The sequence below is a fragment of the Somniosus microcephalus genome, unplaced genomic scaffold (genome assembly GCF_052327205.1).
Source record: "Somniosus microcephalus isolate GS21.2 unplaced genomic scaffold, FLI_Smic_1.0 unresolved_chr1, whole genome shotgun sequence".
Classification (NCBI taxonomy): domain Eukaryota; kingdom Metazoa; phylum Chordata; class Chondrichthyes; order Squaliformes; family Somniosidae; genus Somniosus; species Somniosus microcephalus.
In genome coordinates, this window is record NW_028225179.1 from 48554796 (window position 1) to 48578883 (window position 24088).

The 24088-nt window shown below is 51.4% G+C and overlaps 1 protein-coding gene across 1 annotated transcript in view; it reads left to right on the forward strand.

Moving 5' to 3' along the window:
* LOC147094919 (integrin alpha-X-like) overlaps positions 1 to 24088 on the forward strand; it is a 98540-nt gene that overhangs the window by 12573 nt on the left and 61879 nt on the right. The window contains exon 2 of the mRNA XM_085973947.1: positions 9509 to 9600. The gene's annotated coding sequence lies outside the window, so the exon portion shown is untranslated. The remainder of the gene's footprint in view (positions 1 to 9508; positions 9601 to 24088) is intronic.

Consider the following 24088-nt stretch of genomic DNA (forward strand, 5'->3'; position numbering starts at 1 on the left):
CCCCTCTGACAGTGCGGCACTCCCTCAGTACTGCCCCCTCCGACAGTGCGGCTCTCACTTAGTACTGCCCCTCTGACAGTGCGGCGCTCCCTCAGTACTGCCCCTCCGACAGTGCGGCGCTCCCTCAGTACTGCCCCTCCGACAGTGCATCACTCCCTCAGCACTGCCCCTCCGACAATGTGGCGCACCCTCAGTGCTGCCCCTCTGACAGTGCGGTGCTCCCTCAGTACTGGCCCTCCGACAGTGCAGCACTCCCTCAGTACTGCCCCTCCGACAGTGCGGCGCTCCCTCAGTACTGCCCCTCCGACATTGCAGCACTCACTCAGTACCGCCCTTCTGACAGTGCAGCGCTCCCTCAGTACTGACCCTCTGACAGTACGGCGCTCCTTCAGTACTGCCCCTCCGACAGTGCAGCACTCCCTCAGTATTGCCCCTCCGACAGTGCAGAGCTCCCACAGTACCGCCCCTCTGACAGTGCTGCACTCCCTCAGTATGTCCCCTCCGACAGTGCAGATCTCCCTCAGTACCTCCCCTCTGACAGTGCAGCACTCCCTCAGTACTGCCCCTCCGCCAGTGCGGCACTCCCTCAATACTGACCCTCCGACAGTGCTGCGCTCCCTCAGTCCTGCCCCTCGACAGTGCGGTAGTCCCTCAGTACTGCCCCTCCGACAGTGCAGTGCTCCCTCAGTACTGCCCCTCTGACAGTGCGGCACTCCCTCAGTACTGCCCATCCGACAGTGCGGAGCTCCCTCAGTACTGCCCCTCCGACAGTGCAGCGCTCCCTCAGTACTGGCCCTTTGACAGTGCAGTGCTCCCACAGTACTGCCCCTCTGACAGTGCGGCGCTCCCTTAGTACTGCCACCCCGACAGTGCGGCACTCCCTCAGTACTGCCCCTCTGACAGTGCTGCGCTCCCTCAGTACTGCCCCTCCAACAGTGTGGCACTCCCTCTGTACTGCCCCTCCGACAGTGCGGCACTCCCTCAGTACTGCCCCTCTGACCGTGCAGCGCACCCTCAATACTGCCCCTCCGACAGTGCGGCGCTCCCTCAGTACTGCCCCTCCGACAGTGCGGCACTCCCTCAGTACTGCCCCTCGGACAGTGTGGCGCTCCCTCTGTACTGCCCCACCGACATTGCGGCGCTCCCTCAGTACAGCCCCTCCGACAATGTGGCGCTCCCTCAGTACTGACCCCTCCGACAGTGCGGCTCTCACTTTGTACTGCCCCTCCAACAGTGTGGCACTCCCTCTGTACTGCCCCTCCGACAGTGCGGCACTCCCTCAGTACTGCCCCTCTGACAGTGCGGCGCTCCCTCAGTACTGCCCCTCCGACAGTGCAGCACTCCCTCAGTACCGCCCATCTGACAGTGCGGCGCTCCCTCAGTACTGACCGTCTGACAGTGCGGCGCTCCTTCAGTACTGCCGCTCCGACAGTGCAGCGCTCCCTCAGTATTTCCCCTCCGACAGTGCGGTGCTCCCTCAGTACTGCCCCTCCGACAGTGCGGCGCTCCCTCAGTACTGCCCCTCCGAAAGTGCGGCGCTCCCTCAGTACTGCCCCTCCGACAGTGCAGCACTCCCTCAGTACCGCCCTTCTGACAGTGCAGCGCTCCCTCAGTACTGACCCTCTGACAGCACGGCGCTCCTTCAGTTCTGCCCCTCCGACAGTGCAGCACTCCCTCAGTTTTGCCCCTCCGACAGTGCAGAGCTCCCACAGTACCGCCCCTCTGACAGTGCTGCACTCCCTCAGTATGTCCCCTCCGACAGTGCAGATCTCCCTCAGTACCGCCCCTCTGACAGTGCAGCACTCCCTCAGTACTGCCCCTCCGACAGTGCAGCACTCCCTCAGTACCGCCCTTCTGACAGTGCAGCGCTCCCTCAGTACTGACCCTCTGACAGCACGGCGCTCCTTCAGTTCTGCCCCTCCGACAGTGCAGCACTCCCTCAGTTTTGCCCCTCCGACAGTGCAGAGCTCCCACAGTACCGCCCCTCTGACAGTGCTGCACTCCCTCAGTATGTCCCCTCCGACAGTGCAGATCTCCCTCAGTACCGCCCCTCTGACAGTGCAGCACTCCCTCAGTACTGCCCCTCCGACAGTGCGGCACTCCCTCAATACTGACCCTCTGACAGTGCGGCGCTCCCTCAGTACTGACCCTCTGAGAGTGCAGCACTCCCTGAGTACTGCCCCTCCGACAGTGCAGAGCTCCCACAGTACCGCCCCTCCGACAGTGCGGCGCTCCCTTAGTACTGCCCCCCCGACAGTGCGGCACTCCCTCAGTACTGCCCCTCTGACAGTGCTGCGCTCCCTCAGTACTGCCCCTCTGACAGTGCGGCACTCCCTCTGTAATGCCCCTCCGACAGTGCGGCGCTCCCTCAGTATTGCCCCTCTGACCGTGCAGTGCACCCTCAATACTGCCCCTCCGACAGTGCGGCGCACCCTCAGTACTGCTCCTCCGACAGTGCTGCGCTCCCTCAGTACTGCCCCTCTGACAGTGCGGCACTCCCTCTGTAATGCCCCTCCGACAGTGCAGCGCTCCCTCAGTACTGCCCCTCCGACAGTGCGGCGCACCCTCAGTACTGCCCCTCCGACAGTGCTGCACTCCCTCAGTACTGCCCCTCTGACAGTGCGGCACTCCCGCAGTACTGACCCTCTGACAGTGCGGCGCTCCTTCAGTACTGCCCCTCTGACAGTGCGGCACTCCCGCAGTACTGACCCTCTGACAGTACGGCGCTCCTTCAGTACTGCCCCTCTGACAGTGCTGCACTCCCTCAGGCCTGACACAGTACTCCCTACAGATCAGCATCTCTTAAATAAATTCAACCAGGTTTGTCAGGTATGACCAACTTTTCACAATTCCATGCCGGTTCTCTCTGATCAACTGAAAATGTTTGAGGTATTCAGTCACCCTATCCTGAATTATAGACTCTCCTAATTTCCCCACAACAGATCTTAGGCTAACTGGTCTCCAATTCCTTGGTTTCCCTCTCTCACCATTTTAAGTAGCGGAGTGACATGCGTAATTTTCCAATCTAAAGGAACGGTTCCTGAATTGAGAGAACTTTGGAAGTTTATAGTTAGGGCATCTGCAATGTGCTCACCTACTTCCTTTAAAACCCTGGGGTGGAAACCATCTGGCCCTGGGGATTTGTCACTCTTTAGTCACATTATTTTCTCCATTACTGTTATTTTACCTACGTTAATTTTATTGAGTCCCTGTCCCTGATTCCTCAGTAGTTTCCTTGGCATTTCCTGCATGCGATCCTCTTCTTGTTTTAAATTTGTTTTTGTGGAATTTGGTCACCGCTGGCAAGGCCGGCATTTATTGCCCATCCCTAATTACCCTTGAGAAGGTGGTGGTGAGCTGCCTTGAACCGCTGCAGTCCGTGTGGTGAAGGTGCTCCCACAGTGCTGTTAGGGAGGGAGCTCCAGGATTTTGACCCAGCGACGATGAATGATCGGCCTGTGGCGGAGCCACTAAGGGACTCCAATCAATTGTATATAATTCCCTTTAATAATATGTTGGCTACAGCCTGAGTCTGTATCTTTGTTTTCACTGTTTACATGTACAGAGCGCGATCACTTTAATAGCGCGGGTAAATGCGATGACGTCACGCTGTTCATCACGTGATCCCGACCGGCGGGAAAAACACGATGACATCATGATGTCAGCCACAGGACCGCCCAAGCAGTCCTCTTGGAGCCTCCGAATTGACTAGACCTATATTCGATGTTCTCCTGTAGTTATCCGTTAAACTCTGTTAGTTTTTATTAAACCTCGTTTATTTGATCGCCTGCGTGGACCTCAGTCTTTTGGATAGGAACTAGACATTCCTACATTGGTGACCCCGACTTTTGCGAACAGTTTTCGCAGAAGTTACTGAACATGGAATCGAACGCCGTTGCTTTGAAGCTACCACAGTTCTGGGAGCACCAGCCAGCCGCGTGGTTTATCCAGGCTGAAGCCCAGTTCGTAATCAGGAACATCGTTGCGGATCAGACCCGTTACTATCACGTGGTCTCCGCCCGCGACAGCGCCACAGCCTCGCGGATCGTCAGCCTGCTTGGTAATCCACCAGAAGATCGCAAGTATGATAAGATAAAGGCACGGTTGTTACAGGTCTTCGGGCTCACAAAGTCGGAGCGCGCCCGCCAGCTGCTCAATATGCCCGGCCTCGGGGACTCCAAGCCGTCCGAGCTCATGAGCCAAATGCTCACGCTCCTGGGCTCCGAACCAGAATGCTTCCTCTTCAGGGAGCTATTCCTCAGCCAGCTACCGGAGCAAGTTCAGGCTGCCCTGGCAGGTCGGAAGTCACCGACTGCGCAGAGCTGGCTGCTGAAGCGGACAAGATCTTCGCAGTGACACAGCAGTACTGCGCTGCCACGAGGCGCCCATCCCCCACAGACGCCGCTCCAGCCCCTCAACCTGCGGGGTTGTGCTTCTACCACGCCCGTTTTGGCACGAAAGCAAGATGCTGCCGCCCGCCCTGCAACTTTTCGTTCAAAAAAACCCAGCAGCCACCCTGTTGAAAGAGGACCGGTTATAACGAGCGCCCCGCGGTTGCGATGGCAATCGGTAATTCGGGAAAACTCCTCTTCATCAACGACTCCCTATCTGGTCAACGTTTCCTCTGCGACACCGGGGTGCAGTGTCGCATCCTACCCGCGTCATATCTTGATCTACAAGCCAGGGGGCACGGCCCCTCCCTCCAGGCGGATAATGGCGGGGCAATTCGGACCTTCGGAAGCCGGCGGGTCCAGGTGTGCTTCGGCGGCCAGTGGTTTTACTGGGATTTCATCATGACCAAAGTCTCTCAAGCCATCCTCGAGGCGGATTTTTTGTGCGCCAACGGCCTCCTGGTGGATGTACGGCACCGCCGGTTGATCAATGCGGCTACTTTTCACTCCATCCCGTGCCACCGCGGCAACACCGTGGCGCGCACTGTCTCCTGCGCGTCCCCACCTCTGGATGACTTCACTCGCCTCCTCGGAGATTTCCCAGACCTGACCAGACCCGCTTTCTCTTCCACAGCCACGAAACATGGTGTCGAACATCACATCACCACTACTGGCTCCCCGGTCTACGCACGGGCCCGGCGCCTCGAACCTGGCAAGCTCGCGGCTGCGAAAGCAGAGTTCGACACGATGGAGCGGCTAGGGTTTATTCACCGGTCGAATAGTCCCTGGTCTTCGCCTCTCCACATTGTTCTGACACCTGGCGGCGGATGGCAGCCTGGCGGCGAATGGCGGCCTTGCGGCGACTACCGACGCCTGAACGACGCCACTACTCCTGATCAGTACCCGCTCCCTCATATTCACGATTTCTCTGCACATTTGGCGGGAAATACCATTTTTTCAAAAGTCGACCTTGTCCGTGGCTACCACCAGGTCCCCGTACACCCGCAAGACGTCCCGAAATCTGCAGTCATCACCCCATTCGGCCTGTTTGAATTTCTGCAGATGCCGTTTGGATTGAAGAATGCTGCACAGGCTTTCCAGCGCTTGATGGACTCCGTGCTTCGGGACCTGAAGTTTGTATTCGTCTACCTCGACGACATCCTCATCGCCAGCCCTAATAAGGAGGAGCACATCTGCCATTTGCGCACCCTCTTTAGATGCCTTAGTCAACACGGCTTGATCATCAACCCGGCCAAGTGCCAGTTCGGCCTGCAGCAGATTGATTTTTTAGGCCATCGCATCACATCGGACGGTGCCATTCCCCTGCAAACGAAGGTGGAGGCAGTTACTTCGTTCCCGCGCCCGCAGACCGTCAAGGCCCTGCAGGAGTTCCTCGGGATGGTAAATTTTTATCACCGGTTCGTCCCTAATGCAGCTCTGCTCATGCAGCCCCTGTACGAGGCCCTCAAGGGCAAGTCCGGCAAGGATCCGATTAGCTGGACGGTCGACATGGACCAAGCGTTCGTCGACACAAAAGGTGCTTTAGCCAATGCAACATGCTGGCACACCCGCTGCCAGGTGCCACCATCGCCCTTACCACCGACGCATCAGACTACGCCATCGGCGCAGTGCAGGAACAGTGGGTGCACGGGACGTGGCAACCGCTGGCGTTTTTCAGCCGTCAACTACGGCGAAATGAACGAAAGTACAGCACCTTCAACCGGGAGTTGCTGGCCCTTTTTCTGGCCATCCGCCATTTCCGGTTCTTGCTAGAGGGACGTCCGTTCATGGCTTTTGTGAACCATAAGCCGCTAACGTTCACTATGGCCAAGACCGCCGAACCGTGGTCAGCTCGGCAACAACGTCAGTTGACGTTTATCTCAGAATTCACCACTGACATTCAGCATGTGTCCGGTAAGGAGAACCTGGTGGCGGATTGCCTCTCCCGCGCGACCGTTCATGCAGTCCATCTCGGCATCGACTATGCCCTCATGGCCTCGGATCCGGAGGTCCAATCTTACAGAACCAACCCCTCTAGCCTCCAAGCGGCCGACGTCAAATTCCATGCCGCGGGCACTACGCTACTCTGCGACGTCTCCGTAGGAGATCCTCGCCCTATCTTCCCGGTCGCCTGGCGCCGAAAAGTTTTTGATGCCATACACGGGTTGTCGCACCCTGGCATGAAGGCCTCGCAACAGTTGATGTCGTCCAAATTCGTGTGGCGGGGCATGCACATGGACGTTCGCGACTGGGCCAACACCTGCATGGTCTGCCAAAAGGACAATGTGCAGCGTCACGTCAAGGCTCCATTGGCCACTTTCGCCGTTCCGGAACGTAGGTTTGATCATGTGCATGTGGACCTGGTGGGGCCTCTTCCGCCTTCGCACGGGTTTACTCATCTTCTTACAATGGCGGACCGCACCACTCGATGGCCGGAGGCGGTTCCTCTGTCATCCACCACTTCCGCAGACGTCGCCAGGGCAGGGTCGCCCGCTTCGGGGTACCGGCGGACACCTCGTCCGATCGTGGGCTGCAGTTATCTTCGGAGCTCAGGAACGCTGTGGCTCAGGGGCTCGGCGTCAAGCTACATCGCACCACTGCCTACCATCCACAGGCAAACGGCCTGTGCGAACGATTCCACAGGTCGCTCAAAGCTGCACTGCGAGCCAGCCTTCAAGGCACGGGCTGGGTGGACAGGCTTCCATGGGTCCTTTTGGGTCTTTGTACGGCACCTAAAGAAGATCTTCAATCGTCCTCGGCGGAGCTTGTATATGGCCAGCCGCTACGCGTACCAGGGGATTTCCTTCCGACTCCAACAGAGCCATGGTCCGCATCCCAGCAGCTCATCAGCCACCAGGAGGCAGCCAGACGTTTCGCTCCAGTGCCTACGTCGCATCACGGCTTGCAGAGCTCCCATGTCCCAGCTGAGTTGAAGAACGCCGACTATGTGTTTATCCGCCACGACGCTCATCGGGACCCGCTCAAACCCCCTTACACTGGTCCTTTCCGTGTGATAGAGCCGGGAGACAAATCTTTTTTGATCGATGTCGGAGGTAAACCGGACCACATTTCGGTTGATCGGTTGAAGCCGGCTCACTTGGACCTTGACCGCCCAGTCGAGATCGCACAACCGCCGAAACGTGGCCGACCGCCCACAGTCGCCGTGCCAGATCAAATGCAACCACCCGCCAGCTCGCCCGCCATCCATCAGCTTCCACTTCAAGGCTACAGAAATCGATCTGACAGGCTTGTCAGGCCTCCTCGCCGTTTTACTTTTGATATTAAAGACAATTCTTGGGGGGCGCATGTGGCAGAGCCACTAAGGGACTCCAATCAATTGTATATAATTCCCTTTAATAATATGTTGGCTACAGTCTGAGTCTGTATCTTTGTTTTCACTGTTTACATGTACAGAGCGCGATCACTTTAATAGCGTGGGTAAATGCGATGACGTCACACCGTTCATCACGTGATCCCCGACCGGCGGGAAAAACGTGATGACGTCATGACGTCAGCCACGGGACCGCCCAAGCAGTCCTCATGGAGCCTCCGAACTGACTAGACCTATATTCGATGTTCTCCTGTAGTTATCCGTTAAACTCTGTTAGTTTTCATTAAACCTCGTTTATTTGATCGCCTGAGTGGACCTCAGTCTTTTGAATAGGAACTAGACATTCCTACAGGCCGATATATTTCTAAGTCAGGATGGTGTGTGACTTGGAGGGAGAACTTGGAGGGTGGTGGTGTTCCCATGCGCCTGCTGCCCTTGTCCTTCAAGGTGGAAGAGGTCGCAGTTTCGGGAGGTGCTGCCGAAGAAGCCTTGGCGAGTTGCTGCAGTGCATCTTGTAGATGGTACACACTGCAGCCACGGTGCGCCGGTGGTGGAGGGAGTGAATGTTTAAGGTGGTGAATGGGGTGCCAATCCAGTGGGCTGCTTTGTCCAGGATGGTGTTGAGTTTCTTGAGTGTTGTTGGCGCTGCACTCATCCAGGCAAGTGGAGAGTATTCCATCACACTCCTGACTTGTGCCTTGTAGATGGTGGAAAGTCTTTGGGGAGTCAGGAGGTGAGACACTCACCGCAGAATACCCAGCCTCTGACCTGCTCTTGTTGCCACAGTATTTATGTGGCTGGTCCAGTTAAGTTTCTGGTCAATGGTGACCCCCAGGATGTTGATGGTGGGAGATTCGGTGAAGGTAATGCCGTTGAATGATAAGGGGAGGTGGTTAGACACTCGCTTGTTGGAGATAGTCATTGCCTGGCACTTGTGTGGCGCGAATGTTACCTGCCACTTATCAGCCCAAGCCTGAATGTTGTCCTTGTTGCATGTGGGCACGGACTGCTTCATTATCTGTGGAGTTGTGAATGGTGATGAACACTGCAGTCATCAGCGAACATCCCCATTTCTGACCTTATGTTGGAGGGAAGGTCATTGATGAAGCAGCTGAAGATGGTTGGGTCTAGGACACTGCCCTGAGGAACTCCTGCAGCGATGTCCTGGGGCTGTGATGATTGACCTTCAACCACCACAACCATCTTCCTTTGTGCTAGGTATGACTCCAGCCAGTGGAGAGTTTTCCCCCTGATTCCCATTGACTTCAGTTTTACTAGGGCTCCTTGATGCCACATTCGGTCAAATGCTGCCTTGATGTCAAGGGCAGTCACTCTCACCTCACCTCTGGAATTCAGCTCTTTTGTCCAAGTTTGGACCAAGGCTGTAGTGAGGTCGGGAGCCGAGTGGTCTTGGCGGAACCCAAACTGGGCATCAGTGAGCAGGTTATTGGTGAGTAAGGGCCGCTTGATAGCACTGTCGATGACACCTTCCATCACTTTTTTGATGATTGATAAATACTGACGCAAATTAATTGTTCAACATGTTCGCCATTTCCCCATTGTCATTGACCATACAGCCGCTTACAGTTTTAAGCGGCCATCATTGCTCCTGACCATTCTCTTTTTCCAAATGTAATTATAGAAGATCTTTGTGTTGATTTTGAGATCCCTTGCAAGCTTCTATTCATACTAATTTCTTGTAGACCTTGAACGCACGGCTTTGTGACACAGGCGAGAGAGAGAGTGAGACCCACTGAACATCTTGTGTTTCCCGTTCTGATTACAGGATTATCGTTAGTGCACCAGAACCGACAGGAAATGGGACCCTCTTTTGATGCAGTACTGATGACAGCTTCTGTGAGCTTATCGATCTAACCGGTGGGTTCCAGAACACAAGATCGTTTCATTGCATTCGTTCCACAGAAGGAGGGGTATTGGGGACTGATGGGCAATGAGAGATCCTTATAGAGGGTATCAGGGACTGATGGGGAATGAGGGATCCATATAGAGGGTATCAGGGAATGATGGGCAATCAGAGATCCTTATAGAGGGTATCAGGGTCTGATGGGCAATGAGGGATCCTTATAGAGGGTATCAGGGTCTGATGGGCAATGAGGGATCCTTATAGAGGGTATCGGGGACTGATGGGGAATGAGGGATCCTTATAGAGGGTATCGGGGACTGATGAGCAATGAGGGATCCTTATAGAGGGTATCAGGGACTGATGGGGAATGAGGGATCCTTATAGAGGGTATCGGGTACTGATGAGCAATGAGGGATCGTTATAGAGGGTATCAGGGACTGACGGGCAATGAGGGATCCTTATAGAGGGTATCAGGGACTGATGGGCAATGAGGGATCATTATAGAGGGTATCAGGGACTGATGGGGAATGAGGGATCCTTATAGAGGGTATCAGGGACTGATGGGGAATGAGGGATCCTTATAGAGGGTATCAGGGACTGATGGGGAATGAGGGATCCTTATAGAGGGTATCGGGGACTGATGGGGAATGAGGGATCCTTATAGAGGGTATCGGGGACTGATGAGCAATGAGGGATCCTTATAGAGGGTATCAGGGACTGATGGGCAATGAGGGATCCTTATAGAGGGTATCAGGGACTGATGGGGAATGAGGGATCCTTATAGAGGGTATCAGGGACTGATGGGAAATGAGGGATCCTTATAGAGGGTATCAGGGACTGACAGGGAATGAGGGATCCTTATAGAGGGTATCAGGGACTGATGGGGAATGAGGGATCCTTATAGAGGGTATCAGGGACTGATGGGCAATGAGGGATCCTTATAGAGGTTATCAGGGACTGATGGGTAACGAGGGATCCTTATAGAGGGTATCAGGGACTGATGGGAAATGAGGGATCCTTATAGAGGGTATCAGGGACTGATGGGGAATGAGGGATTCTTATAGAGGGTATCAGGGACTGATGGGAAATGAGGGATCCTTATAGAGGGTATCAGGGACTGATGGGCAATGAGGGATCCTTATAGAGGGTATCAGGGACTGATGGGCAATGGGGGATCCTTATAGAGGGTATCAGGGAGTGATGGGCAATGAGGGATCCTTATAGAGGGTATCGGGGACTGATGGGGAATGAGGGATCCTTATAGAGGGTATCAGGGACTGATGGGCAATGAGCGATCCTTATAGAGGGTATCAGGGACTGATGGGGAATGAGGGATCTTTATAGAGGGTATCAGGGACTGATGGGGAATGAGGGATCCTTATAGAGGGTATCAGGGACTGATTGGGGAATGAGGGATCCTTATAGAGGGTATCAGGGACTGATGGGCAATGAGGGATCCTTATAGAGGGTATCAGGGACTGATGGGGAATGAGGGATCCTTATAGAGGGTATCAGGGACTGATGGGAAATGAGGGATCCTTATAGAGGTTATCAGGGACTGATGGGTAACGAGGGATCCTTATAGAGGGTATCAGGGACTGATGGGAAATGAGGGATCCTTATAGAGGGTATCAAGGACTGATGGGGAATGAGGGATTCTTATAGAGGGTATCAGGGACTGATGGGCAATGAGGGATCCTTATAGAGGGTATCAGGGACTGATGGGCAATGGGGGATCCTTATAGAGGGTATCAGGGACTGATGGGCAATGAGGGATCCTTATAGAGGGTATCAGGGACTGATGGGGAATGAGGGATCTTTATAGAGGGTATCAGGGACTGATGGGGAATGAGGGATCCTTATAGAGGGTATCAGGAACTGATTGGGGAATGAGGGATCCTTATACAGGGTATCAGGGACTGATGGGCAATGAGGGATCCTTATAGAGGGTAACAGGGACTGATGGGCAATGAGGGATCCTTATAGAGGGTATCAGGGACTGATGGGGAATGAGGGATCCTTATAGAGGTTATCAGGGACTGATAGGGGAATGAGGGATCATTATAGAGGGTATCAGGGACTGATGGGCAATGAGGGACCTTATAGAGGGCATCAGGGACTGATGGGCAATGAGGGATCCTTATAGAGGGTATCAGGGACTGATGGGGAATGAGGGATCCTTATAGAGGGTATCAGGGACTGATGGGGAATGAGGGATCCGTATAGAGGGTATCAGGGACTGATTGGGGAATGAGGGATCCTTATACAGGGTATCAGGGACTGATGGGCAATGAGGGATCCTTATAGAGGGTATCAGGGACTGATGGGCAATGAGGGATCCTTATAGAGGGTATCAGGGACTGATGGGCAATGAGGGATCCTTATAGAGGGTATCAGGGACTGATGGGCAATGAGGGATCCTTATAGAGGGTATCAGGGACTGATGGGGAATGAGGGATCCTTATAGAGGGTATCAGGGACTGATGGGGAATGAGGGATCCTTATCGAGGGTATCAGGGACTGATGGGGAATGAGGGATCCTTATAGAGGGTATCGAGGACTGATGGGGAACGAGGGATCCTTATACAGGGTATCAGGGACTGATGGGGAATGAGGGATCGTTATAGAGGGTATCGGGGACTGATGGGCAATGAGGGGTCTTTATAGAGGGTATCAGGGACTGATGGGGAATGAGGGATCCTTATAGAGGGTAAACGGGACTGTTGGGCAATGAGGGGTCTTTATAGAGGGTATCAGGGACTGATGGGGAATGAGGGATCCTTATAGAGGGTATCAGGGACTGATGGGCAATGAGGGATCCTTATAGAGGGTATCAGGGACTGATGGGGAATGAGGGATCCTTATAGAGGGTATCAGGGACTGATGGGGAATGAGGGATCCTTATCGAGGGTATCAGGGACTGATGGGGAATGAGGGATCCTTATAGAGGGTATCGAGGACTGATGGGGAACGAGGGATCCTTATACAGGGTATCAGGGACTGATGGGGAATGAGGGATCCTTATAGAGGGTATCGGGGACTGATGGGCAATGAGGGGTCTTTATAGAGGGTATCAGGGACTGATGGGGAATGAGGGATCCTTATAGAGGGTAAACGGGACTGTTGGGCAATGAGGGGTCTTTATAGAGGGTATCAGGGACTGATGGGGAATGAGGGATCCTTATAGAGGGTATCAGGGACTGATGGGCAATGAGGGATCCTTATAGAGGGTATCAGGGACTGATGGGCAATGAGGGATCCTTATAGAGGGTATCGGGGTCTGATGGGCAATGAGGGATCCTTATAGAGGGTATCAGGGACTGATGGACAATGAGGGATCCTTATAGAGGGTATCAGGGACTGATAGGCAATGAGGGATCCTTATAGAGGGTATCAGGGACTGATGGGCAATGAGGGATCCTTATAGAGGGTATCAGGGACTGCTGGGGAATGAGGGATCCTTATAGAGGGTATCAGGGACTGATGGGCAATGAGGGATCCTTATGGAGGGTATCAGGGACTGATGGGCAATGAGGGATCCTTATACAGGGTATCAGGGACTGATGTGGAATGAGGGATCCTTATAGAGGGTATCAGGGACTGATGGGGAATGAGGGATCCTTATAGAGGTTATCAGGGACTGATGGGGAATGAGGGATCCTTATCGAGGGTATCAGGGACTGATGGGGAATGAGGGATCCTTATAGAGGGTATCAGGGACTGATGGGCAATGAGGGATCCTTATAGAGGGTATCAGGGACTGATGTGCAATGAGGGATCCTTATAGAGGGTATCAGGGACTGATGGGGAATGAGGGATCCTTATAGAGGTTATCGGGGACTGATGGGCAATGAGGGATCCTTATAGAGGGTATCGGGGACTGATGGGCAATGAGGGATCCTTATAGAGGGTATCAGGGACTGATGGGTAATGAGGGATCCTTATAGAGGGTATCAGGGACTGATGGGTAATGAGGGATCCTTATAGAGGGTATCAGGGACTGATGGGAAATGAGGGATCCTTATCGAGTGTATCAGGGACTGACAGGCAATGAGGGATCCTTATAGAGGGTATCAGGGACTGACAGGCAATGAGGGATCCTTATAGAGGGTATCAGGGACTGATGGGCAATGAGGGATCCTTATAGAGGGTATCAGTGACTGACGGGAATGAGGGATCCTTATAGAGGGTATCAGGGTCAGGATGGTGTGACTAGAAGTGAGGCAGGTACGGGGATCCAGGAGGTAGTTTTGGAGGAGCCGCAACCCTCGCTCTTGTCCAACAGGTTTGAGGCTCTTACTCCCTGTCAGGATGGGAACGGGGACTGCGGGGAGGATGAGCAACTCGGCCACAGCACCGTGGAGCGGGGGGCCATTCAAGTGGGGGGAGATAAAAGAAATGTTGTAGTGGTAGGTGATAGTATCGTTAGGGGGATAGATAGAGTTCTTTGCAGCCGAGAGCGAGAGTCCCGAAGGCTGTGTTGCCTGCCCAGTGCCAGGGTTAAGGGCATCTCCTCTGGGCTGGAGAGAAACTTGGAGTGGGAGGGGGAGGATCCAGTTGTCGTGGTCCATGTTGGTACCAACGACATAGTTAGGACAAGGAAGGAGGTTCTGCTGAGGGAGTTTGAGCAGCTAGGGGCCAAATTAAAAAACAGAACCAAAAGGGTAATAATCTCTGGATTACTACCTGAGCCACGTGCAAATTTGGCTCGGGTAAATAAAATTAGAGAGTTAAATGCGTGGCTCAAAGACTGGTGTGGGAGAAATGGGTTTTGCTTCCTGGGACACTGGCATCAGTACTGGGACAGGAGAGAGCTGTTCCGTTGGGACGGGCTTCACTTGGCCAGTGCTGGGACTAGAATCCTGGCGAATCGAATAACTGGGGCTGTAGAGAGGGCTTTAAACTAATTAGTGGGGGGGAGGTTTTAAGAGAGCGAAAAATAAAATGACAGTGGAGAAGGCAATAGAGCAACGTAGCAGTTGGGGAATTAAAAACCAGAGCGTGTTAGGAAGGGACAGAATGTACAATGATAAAGGTAAAGTAGTAAAAGGGGTAAAAGCAGGAATAAATTGTCAGAAAACATATTTGAAAGTTCTTTATCTGAATGCACGCAGCATTCCTAACAAAATTGACGAGTCGACGGTACAAATAACTACACATGGGTATGATCTGGTGGCCATTACGGAAACATGGCTGCAAGATAATCATGACTGGGAACTAAACATACAAGGGTATTTGTCAATTAGGAAGGACAGACAGGAAGGAAAGGGAGGTGGGGTTACTATGTTAATCAAGGATGGAACCACTGCAATAGTCAGAAATGATATTGGGTCAAAGGATCAGGATAGTGAAATAGTTTGGCCTAGAAATTCGGTAGGCTTAGCGCCGCATTTGAGGCGCTAGAGGGCCTAGCGCTGGAGTTATGGCCAGTTGAGAAATTCCCTGGGGCCCTAAATCGGCGTTGCACCGGTAGCGCTACGCCGGCACCGATGACGTCATCGGTGTGCGCAGCGTCCCGGTTGCCGTGGTAACCCGGCCCCAAGCCGAAATTCAGTTGCGCCCGCCTCGCCCGTGGCAGGCGCAACTAAGACTCTGGCAACAGAGTCTTCCCCCAGTGTGCGCCGGCGCATAAAGGTGGAGCGACGGCCGGCCACATTCCCGGCGGCCGCCTGCCCGCACCTCCCTTCCCGGACTCCTGCATTCCCCCCCCCGCGGCCCTGATCAGTGTCTGATGCGAGCCCGGCACTTCCCCGAGGTGCCGGGCTCAGATGTCGGGTCAATCCGCCGGACAGTTGTCGGCTGCAGGCAGCTCCTCCTTAACAGGAGGAGGAGGCCTGCAGTTCCCCCGCCTGCTGCACCGCATCGGGTGCTGCAGCGGGGGATTAGCGCCAGGAAACCCAAGTTCACGCCCGTTTTGAGGCGCTAAAGGAGGGTTTTAGCGCCCGCCGCCGTCTGGGCCCGGCGCACCCGAATTTTCGTCGCGCGCTGCCGCATTACCGCTGGCGCAAACTTTCTGGCGCTACAGCCCTGGCAAGACCAAAACCCAATTTCTAGGCCTTTGGGTGGAGATAAGGAATAATAAGGGGAAAAAGTCACTAGTGGGCGTAGTCTATAGGCCTCCTAACAGTTGCAACTCTGTTGGTTGGAGTATAAATCAGGAAATAATTGGGGCTTGTAATAAGGGAACAGTTATAATCATGGGGGATTTTAACTTTCATATTGACTGGACTAATCAAATTGGGCATGGCAGCCTTGAGGAAGAGTTCATAGAGTGTATTAGGGATGGGTTCCTTGAGCAGTATGTAACTGAACCAAACAGGGGGCAGGCAATCTTAGATCTGGTCCTTTGTAATCAAATCAAAATCAAATCAAATCAACTTTTATTGTCATTGTTAGTGCACAAGTGCAGTACAACGAAATGTAGGCTTGCGGCTCCCAAGAGTGTACATTTAGATTAAGACATTTAAACATTCAACATACATTTGGCTTGTAATACATTAACATAAACATAGCCATAATAAAGTGCATCGGCAGATGTGCAGGCTTTAGAGTTTATTTGTGGAGTTCAGTAGGATGACAGCCCTGGGAAAGAAGCTGTTCCTAAATCTGGTCGTACGGGTGCGAATGCATCTGTAGCGTCCCCCAGATGGCAGGAGGGCGAACAGACTGTGGCTGGGGTGGGTAGGGTCTTTGATGATGGACCGTGACCTTCGTAAACAGCGTTTCTGGTATATGTGCTCTATGGTCGGTAGCCGGGTGCCGGTAATGCGTTGGGCAGTTTTGACTACCCGCTGCAGGGCTTTCCAGTCATAGTAGCTACAGTCATAGAGTCATAGAGTTATACAGCACGGATAGAGGCCCTTCGGCCCATCGTGTCCGCGCCGGCCATCACGCCCTGTCTAATCTAATCCCATATTCCAGCATTTGGTCCGTAGCCTTGTATGCTATGGCATTTCAAGTGCTCATCCAAATGCTTCTTGAATGTTGTGAGGGTTCCAGCCTCCACAACCCTTTCGGGCAGTGAGTTCCAGACTCCAACCACCCTCTGGGTGAAAAAGTTCTTTCTCAAATCCCCTCTAAACCTTCCGCCCTTTACCTTGAATCTATGCCCCCTAGTTATTGACCCTTCTACTAAGGGAAAAAGCTCCTTAGTATCCATCCTATCTATGCCCCTCATAATTTTGTACACCTCAATCATGTCCCCCCTCAGCCTCCTCTGCTCCAAGGAAAACAAACCCAATCTGCCCAGTCTCTCTTCATAGCTGAAGCGTTCCAACCCTGGTAGCATCCTGGTGAATCTCCTCTGCACCCTCTCCAAAGCTATCACATCCTTCCTGTAGTGTGGCGACCAGAACTGCACACAGTATTCCAGCTGTGGCCTAACCAGTGTTTTATACAGCTCCATCATAACCTCCTTGCTCTTATATTCTATGCCTCGGCTAATGAAGGCAAGTATCCCATATGCCTTTTTTACCACCTTATCCACCTGTTCCGCCGCCTTCAGGGATCTGTGTACTTGCACACCCAGATCCCTCTGACCCTCCGTCTTGCCTAGGGTCTTACCATTCATTGTGTATTCCCTTGCCTTGTTAGTCCCCCCAAAGTGCATCACCTCGCACTTTTCCGGGTTAAATTCCATTTGCCACTGTTCCGCCCATCTGACCAACCCATCGATATCGTCCTGCAGACTGAGACTACCCTCCTCGCTATTTACCACCCTACCAATTTTTGTATCATCCGCGAACTTACTGATCATACCTTTTACATTCATATCCAAGTCATTAATATAGACCACAAACAGCAAGGGACCCAGCACCGATCCCTGTGGTACCCCAGTGGCCACAGGCTTCCAGTCACAAAAACAACCTTCGACCATCACCCTCTGCCTTCTGCCACTAAGCCAGTTTTTGATCCAACGTGCCAAGGCACCCTGGATTCCATGGGCTCTTACCTTCTTGACCAGTCTCCTGTGTGGGACTTTATCGAAGGCCTTACTGAAATCCATGTATACCACATCCACTGCGTTGCCCTCATCCACACACCGAGTCACCCCCTCAAAAAATTCAATCAAATTAGTCAGACATGACCTTCCCTTGACAAAGCCATGTTGACTATTCCTGATTAATCCTTGCCTCTCCAAGTGGAGACTGATTTTGTCCCTCAGAATTTTTTCCAATAATTTTCCCACCACTGATGTTAGGCTCACTGGCCTGTAGTTCCCCGGTTTTTCCCTACTCCCCTTCTTGAATAATGGAACTACATTAGCTGTTCTCCAGTCCTCTGGCACATCCCCTGTGGCCAGAGAGGTTCTGAATATGTGTGTTAGAGCCCCCGCAATCTCTTCCTTTGCCTCACACAGCAGCCTGGGATACATTTCGTCCGGGCCTGGGGATTTATCCATTTTTAGGCCTGCTAAAACCGCCAATACCTCCTCCCTCTCGATGTTAATGTGTTCGAGCATATCACAGTCCCCCCGCCCTATTTCTATGTCTACATCGTCCCTCTCCATAGTGAAAACAGATGCAAAAAATTCATTTAGAACCCCTCCTACATCTTCCGGCTCCACACACAGATTGCCATTTTTGTCCCTAATGGGCCCTATGTTTTCCCTAGTTATCCTCTTACCCTTAATATACTTATAAAACATCTTAGGATTTTCCTTTATTTTGCTCGCCAGTGTTATTTCATGGCCCCTCCTTGATCTCCTAATTTCTTTTTTAATTATCCCCCTGCACTTTTTGTACTCCTCTAGGGCTTCCTCCGTCTTTAGTCTTTTGTATCTGCCAAAAGCCCTCCTTTTTTTTCTAATCCATTCTCGTATATCCCCTGACGTCCAAGGTTCCCTGTGGTTTTTGGAACCACCCTTGACCTTTACGGGAACATGTTGCCATTGTATGATCCCAATCTCCCTTCTGAAAGCCTCCCATTGCTCCGATGCAGATTTTCCTACAAGTAGCTGATCCCAGTCCATTTTGGCCAGATCCTGCCTTATCATATTAAAATCGGCCTTCCCCCAATTTAGAACCTTTATTTGCCATACCATACTGTGATACAGTTTGTCAGGATGCTCTCTATTGTACAGGATTAATAAAAAATGTCCTAGTAAAGGATCCCCTTGGAATGAGTGACCATAATATGGTTGAATTCCAATTTCAGTTTGAGGATTAGAGAGTTGGATTTCAAACCAGCGTACTAAGCTTAAATAAAGGAGACTATGAAGGTATGAGAGTAGAATTGACTAAAGTGGACTGGGAAAACAGATTAAAGTGTAAGACGGTACAAGAGCAGTGGTCTACATTCAAGGAGATATTTCACATCTTTCAAGATAAATATATTCCACTGAGGAAAAAGGGGAGTAAAAGAAAAGACAGCCATCCGTGGCTTAGTAAAGTAATAAAGGATAGTATCCGACTAAAAACAAGGGCATATAAAGTAGCCAAATCTAGTGGGAGGATAGAAGATTGAGAAGCATTTAAAAGCCAGCAAACAATAACTAAAAGATTAATTAAGAAAGGGAAGATAGATTATGAAAGTAAACTAGCAAAAAATATAAAAACAGATAGCAAGAGTTTCTACAGATATATAAAAAGAAAAAGGGTGGCTAAAGTGAACGTTGGTCCCTTAGAGGATGGGACCGGGAAACTGGTGGTGGGGAACATGGAGATGGCAAATATGCTGAACAAATATTTTGTATCAGTCTTTACAGTAGAGGACACTAAAAATATCCCAACACTGGACAAACAGGGGGCAATGGTGGGGGAGGAGCTAAACACGATTAAAATCACTAAGGAGATGGTACTCAGTAAAATAATGGGACTTAAGGTGGATAAATCCACCGGACCTGATGGCCTACATCCTAGGGCCTTGAGAGAAGTGGCGGTAGGGATTGTGGATGCATTGGTGATTATTTTCCAGAACTCCCTGGACTCAGCAAAGGTCCCGGCAGATTGGAAAACTGCTAATGTAACACCCTTATTTAAGAAGGGAAGTAGACAAAAAGCTGGAAACTATAGACCAGTTAGCCTAACATCTGTGGTTGGCAAAATGTTGGAGTTCATTAGTAAGGAAACAGTAACAGAGCATTTGGATAAACATAATTTAATAGGACAGAGTCAGCATGGTTTTATGAAGGGGAAGTTATGTTTGAGAAATTTGCTCGAATTCTTTGAGGATGTAACATACAGGGTGGATAAAGGGGAACCAGTGGATGTAGTGTATTTGGACTTCCAAAAGGCATTTGACAAGGTTCCACACAAAAGATTACTGATCAAGATAAGAAATCATGGGATTGGGGGTAATATACTGGCATGGGTGGAAGATTGGCTATCTAACAGAAAACAAAGAGTTGGGATAAATGGTTCATTCTCGGGCTGGCAATCAGTAACTAGTGGTGTTCCGCAGGAGTCAGTGCTGGGACCCCAACTCTTTACAATCTATATTAACGATTTGGAGGAAGGGACCGAGTGCAACATATCCAAGTTTGCCGATGATACAAAGGTGGGAGGGAAAGCAATGAGTGAGGAGGACATAAAAAACCTGCAAAAGGACATAGACAGGCTATGTGAGTGGGCAGAGATTTGGCAGATGCAATATAATGTTGGAAAGTGTGAGGTTATGCACTTTGGCAGAAAAAATCAAAGCGCAAGTTATTATCTAAATGGAGAGAAACTGCAAAGTGCTACAGTACAAAGGGATCTGGGGGTCCTGGTGCATGAAACACAGAAGGTTAGTATGCAGGTGCAGCAGGTGATCAGGAAGGCCAATGGAATCTTGGCTTTTATTGCAATGGGGATGGAGTATAAAAACAGGGAAGTCTTGCTGCAGTTATACAGGGTATTGGTGAGGCCACACCTGGAATACTGCGTACAGTTTTGGTTTCCATATTTATGAAAAGATATACCTGCTCTCGAGGCGGTTCAGAGAAGGTTCACTTGGTTGATTCCGGAGATGAGGGGGTTGACGTATGAGGAAAGGTTGAGTAGGTTGGGACTCTACTCATTGGAGCTCAGAAGAATGAGAGGTGATCTTATCGAAACATATAAGATTGTGAGGGGGCTTGATCGGGTGGATGCGGTGAGGATGTTTCCACTGATGGGTGAGACTGGAACTAGGGGGCATAATCTAAGAATAAGGGGCTGCCCTTTCAAAACTGAGATGAGGAGAAACTTCTTCACTCAGAGGGTAGTAAATCTATGGAATTTGCTACCCCAGAGAGCTGCGGAAGCTGCAACATTAATTAAATTTAAAATGGAGATAGACAGTTTCCTAGCTGATAAGGGAATTAGGGGTTATGGGGAGAGGGCAGGGGAGTGGATGTGAGTCCAGGTTCGGATCAGCCATGATCCTATTGAATGGCGGAGCAGGCCCGAGGGGCCGTATGGCCTACTCCTGCTCCTACTTCTTATGTTCTTATGTTCTTATGTATCAGGGACTGATGGGCAATGAGGGATCCTTATAGAGGGTATCAGGGACTGATGGGCAATGAGTGATCCTTATAGAGGGCATCAGGGACTGATGGGGAATGAGGGATCCTTATAGAGGGTATCAGGGACTGATGGGCAATGAGTGATCCTTATAGAGGGCATCAGGGACTGATGGGGAATGAGGGATCCTTATAGAGGGTATCAGGGACTGATGGGCAATGAGGGATCCTTATAGAGGGTATCAAGGACTGATGGGCAATGAAGGAGCCTTATAGAGGGTATCAGGGACTGATGGGTAATGAGGGATCCTTATAGAGGGTATCAAGGACTGATGGGCAATGAAGGAGCCTTATAGAGGGTATCTGGGACTGATGGGGAATGAGGGATCTTTGTAGAGGGTATCAGAGACTGATGGGGAATGAGGGATCCTTATAGAGGGTATCGGGGACTGATGGGGAATGAAGGAGCCTTATAGAGGGTATCAGGGACTGATGGGCAATGAGGGATCCTTATAGAGGGTATCAAGGACTGATGGGCAATGAAGGAGCCTTATAGAGGGTATCAGGGACTGATGGGCAATGAGGGATCCTTATAGAGGGTATCAAGGACTGATGGGCAATGAAGGAGCCTTATAGAGGGTATCTGGGACTGATGGGGAATGAGGGATCTTTGTAGACGGTATCAGAGACTGATGGGGAATGCGGGATCCTTTTAGAGGGTATCAGGGACTGACGGGCAATGAGGGATCTGTTGTGTATGTACCTTTAAGAGAATAACTGGTCTCAGACTGCAGTACCGGCAGTGACCACCCCTGTATATAAGGCGCTAGGGAGCCTCTGTTTGTTAGTTTTCACTATTGATTTCCACCAGTAAAGACTTGTTTGTTTTCACTCCTGCTGGTCCGTGTCTCAATCATTCACGGACTTAACACTGGCGACGAGTAAGAAACGAACTTACCTGCAACTCGGCAGCACCTCAGACGACGTTGTTGAAGGTCGGATCCAGAAGAAAGAAAAAAAAAAAAATTGAGTCCAAAGAAACTCGAGAAACGGGCGTCGACCGTCAATCATCGGTTTGAAAACTTGCAGGAGAGACTGTCCAGAGCCAGGCTTGGTTCCTCGGTCTGTGGTTTCCCAGCTAGTCGGGCTGGTGGCAGGTAGTGCTCTGATCCTTCCTGGGCTGCGGCGGGCTGAAGCTCGATCGGGTGGCTTTTCAACGGGGCCGGGCAGCGAGTCGGGAGGCAAAGAGAGAGAGAGAGGGTGGAGCACACAGGGCGCGGCCGGTGCTTCGGAGCCGGGCAGCGTTCGGACCTAAGAAGAGGGAGGGAAGTGTCCCAGAGGGTCCGCTCCACGACGGGAAAATAATAAAAGAATAAAAATCAATATTTAACGCGCAAGAAACCGTGGAAAGCAGCGCTAACAACAGCGGGGAAGAAGGCAAAGCACGGGAGGCGCCATTTTGTTAAATCGGGGAAGAAGGCAAAGCGCGGGAGGCGCCATTTTAGATTTGCAAGATGCCAAAGACTGGCTGTATCACTGCTTTTGAGGACTGGACCACGTATGTGTAAAGAGTCGAGGTATATTTCGAGGCAAACGAAATAGCGGAGGGGAAAAAGGCATCGATATTGCTAAACTTAATGGGCGCTAGAACGTACGGCCTATTGCGGGACCTGATTACTCCAGCCAAACCGAAGGCGAAGAGTTTTAACGAAATTGTTGCTGTCCTACAGGAACACTTAAACCCTGCACTGCTGTTGATAGCAGAATGATTTAAATTCCACAGGAGAACTCAGCACAAAGGTGAGAGCAATGCTGAGTATCTTACGGAACTACGCAAGCTATCAAAGCACTGCCAGTTCGGAGCAGGACTGGCAGATACCCTACGGGACAAATTTGTCTGTGGACTCCTGAGTGAAGGAACACAGAAGAAGTTACTCTCAGAAAAAGAGCTGACGCTAGATAAGGCTTTCAGCATGGCAGTATCATATGAAGCAGCAGCCAGGGGAGCTGCAGAAATTCAACAAAAACCACAGGAATACGGCACCCACGAAATGACACGGGGATTTGCAAAATGTTATCGCTGCGGCAGAACTAACCATGACCAGAAGGACTGCTGGTCCAAAGACAAAATATGCAGACAATGCGGGAAGATTGGACACATTGCACGAGTTTGCAGGTCTGGGAAGAAGACCAGCGACAACAAAAAGGCTACTAAGGAACCGTACAAGAAAGTACAAAAGATGACGGACAATAGTTCCGAAGACCAGATGAGCGATAGTGAATCCGAGAACAGGAGACTAAGCTGTCTCAAACTTCACAATGTAATCGCAAAAGAGGATCACCGAACTATTTGGGTCACCCTCACGATAGCAGGGTCCCAAGTTAAAATGGAATTGGATACAGGATCAGCGCTAACCGTCATGAATCGACGAGACTACGAGCGGCTATTTTCACACATACCCTTGAGAGAGACATCCATCGTCTTGACGACGTATACGGGGCAAAAAGTATACACCAGAGGAAAAATAAGGGTGCCTGTCGAATACAATGGCAAGAAAATACGGAAATTGTATCTCTACATACTGCCAAATGGTGGACCACCGTTATTGGGATGGGAATGGATCAGGAAGATAAACTTGGATTGGCATTCCATTCATGCAATGACGGTGGATGGTAAAAAAGATGAAAACGTCACTCCTGGACGATTGTCAACAATCTTAGCTAACGCCAAAGAGGTATTTCAACAAGAACTGGGCACGCTTAAAGGTGTAACCGCCTCGATAAAAATAGAAGAGAATGCAGTTCCCAAGTTTTTCAAAGCAAGACCGGTACCATATGCAATTCGCCCAGCCATCGAGGCAGAGCTGGAGAATCTGGAGAAGGCGGGCGTGTTGTCTAAGGTCGACTGGAGCGAGTGGGCGACACCCATCGTTCCTGTCATGAAGAAAACGCTAAGCAAAAAGTCCGGAGAGCCAAGGAAGATTCGCATCTGTGGGGATTTCAAGGTGACGGTGAACCCTGTCCTTCACACAGTACAATATCCTCTTCCAAGGATAGAAGACATCTTCGCCTCACTGTCT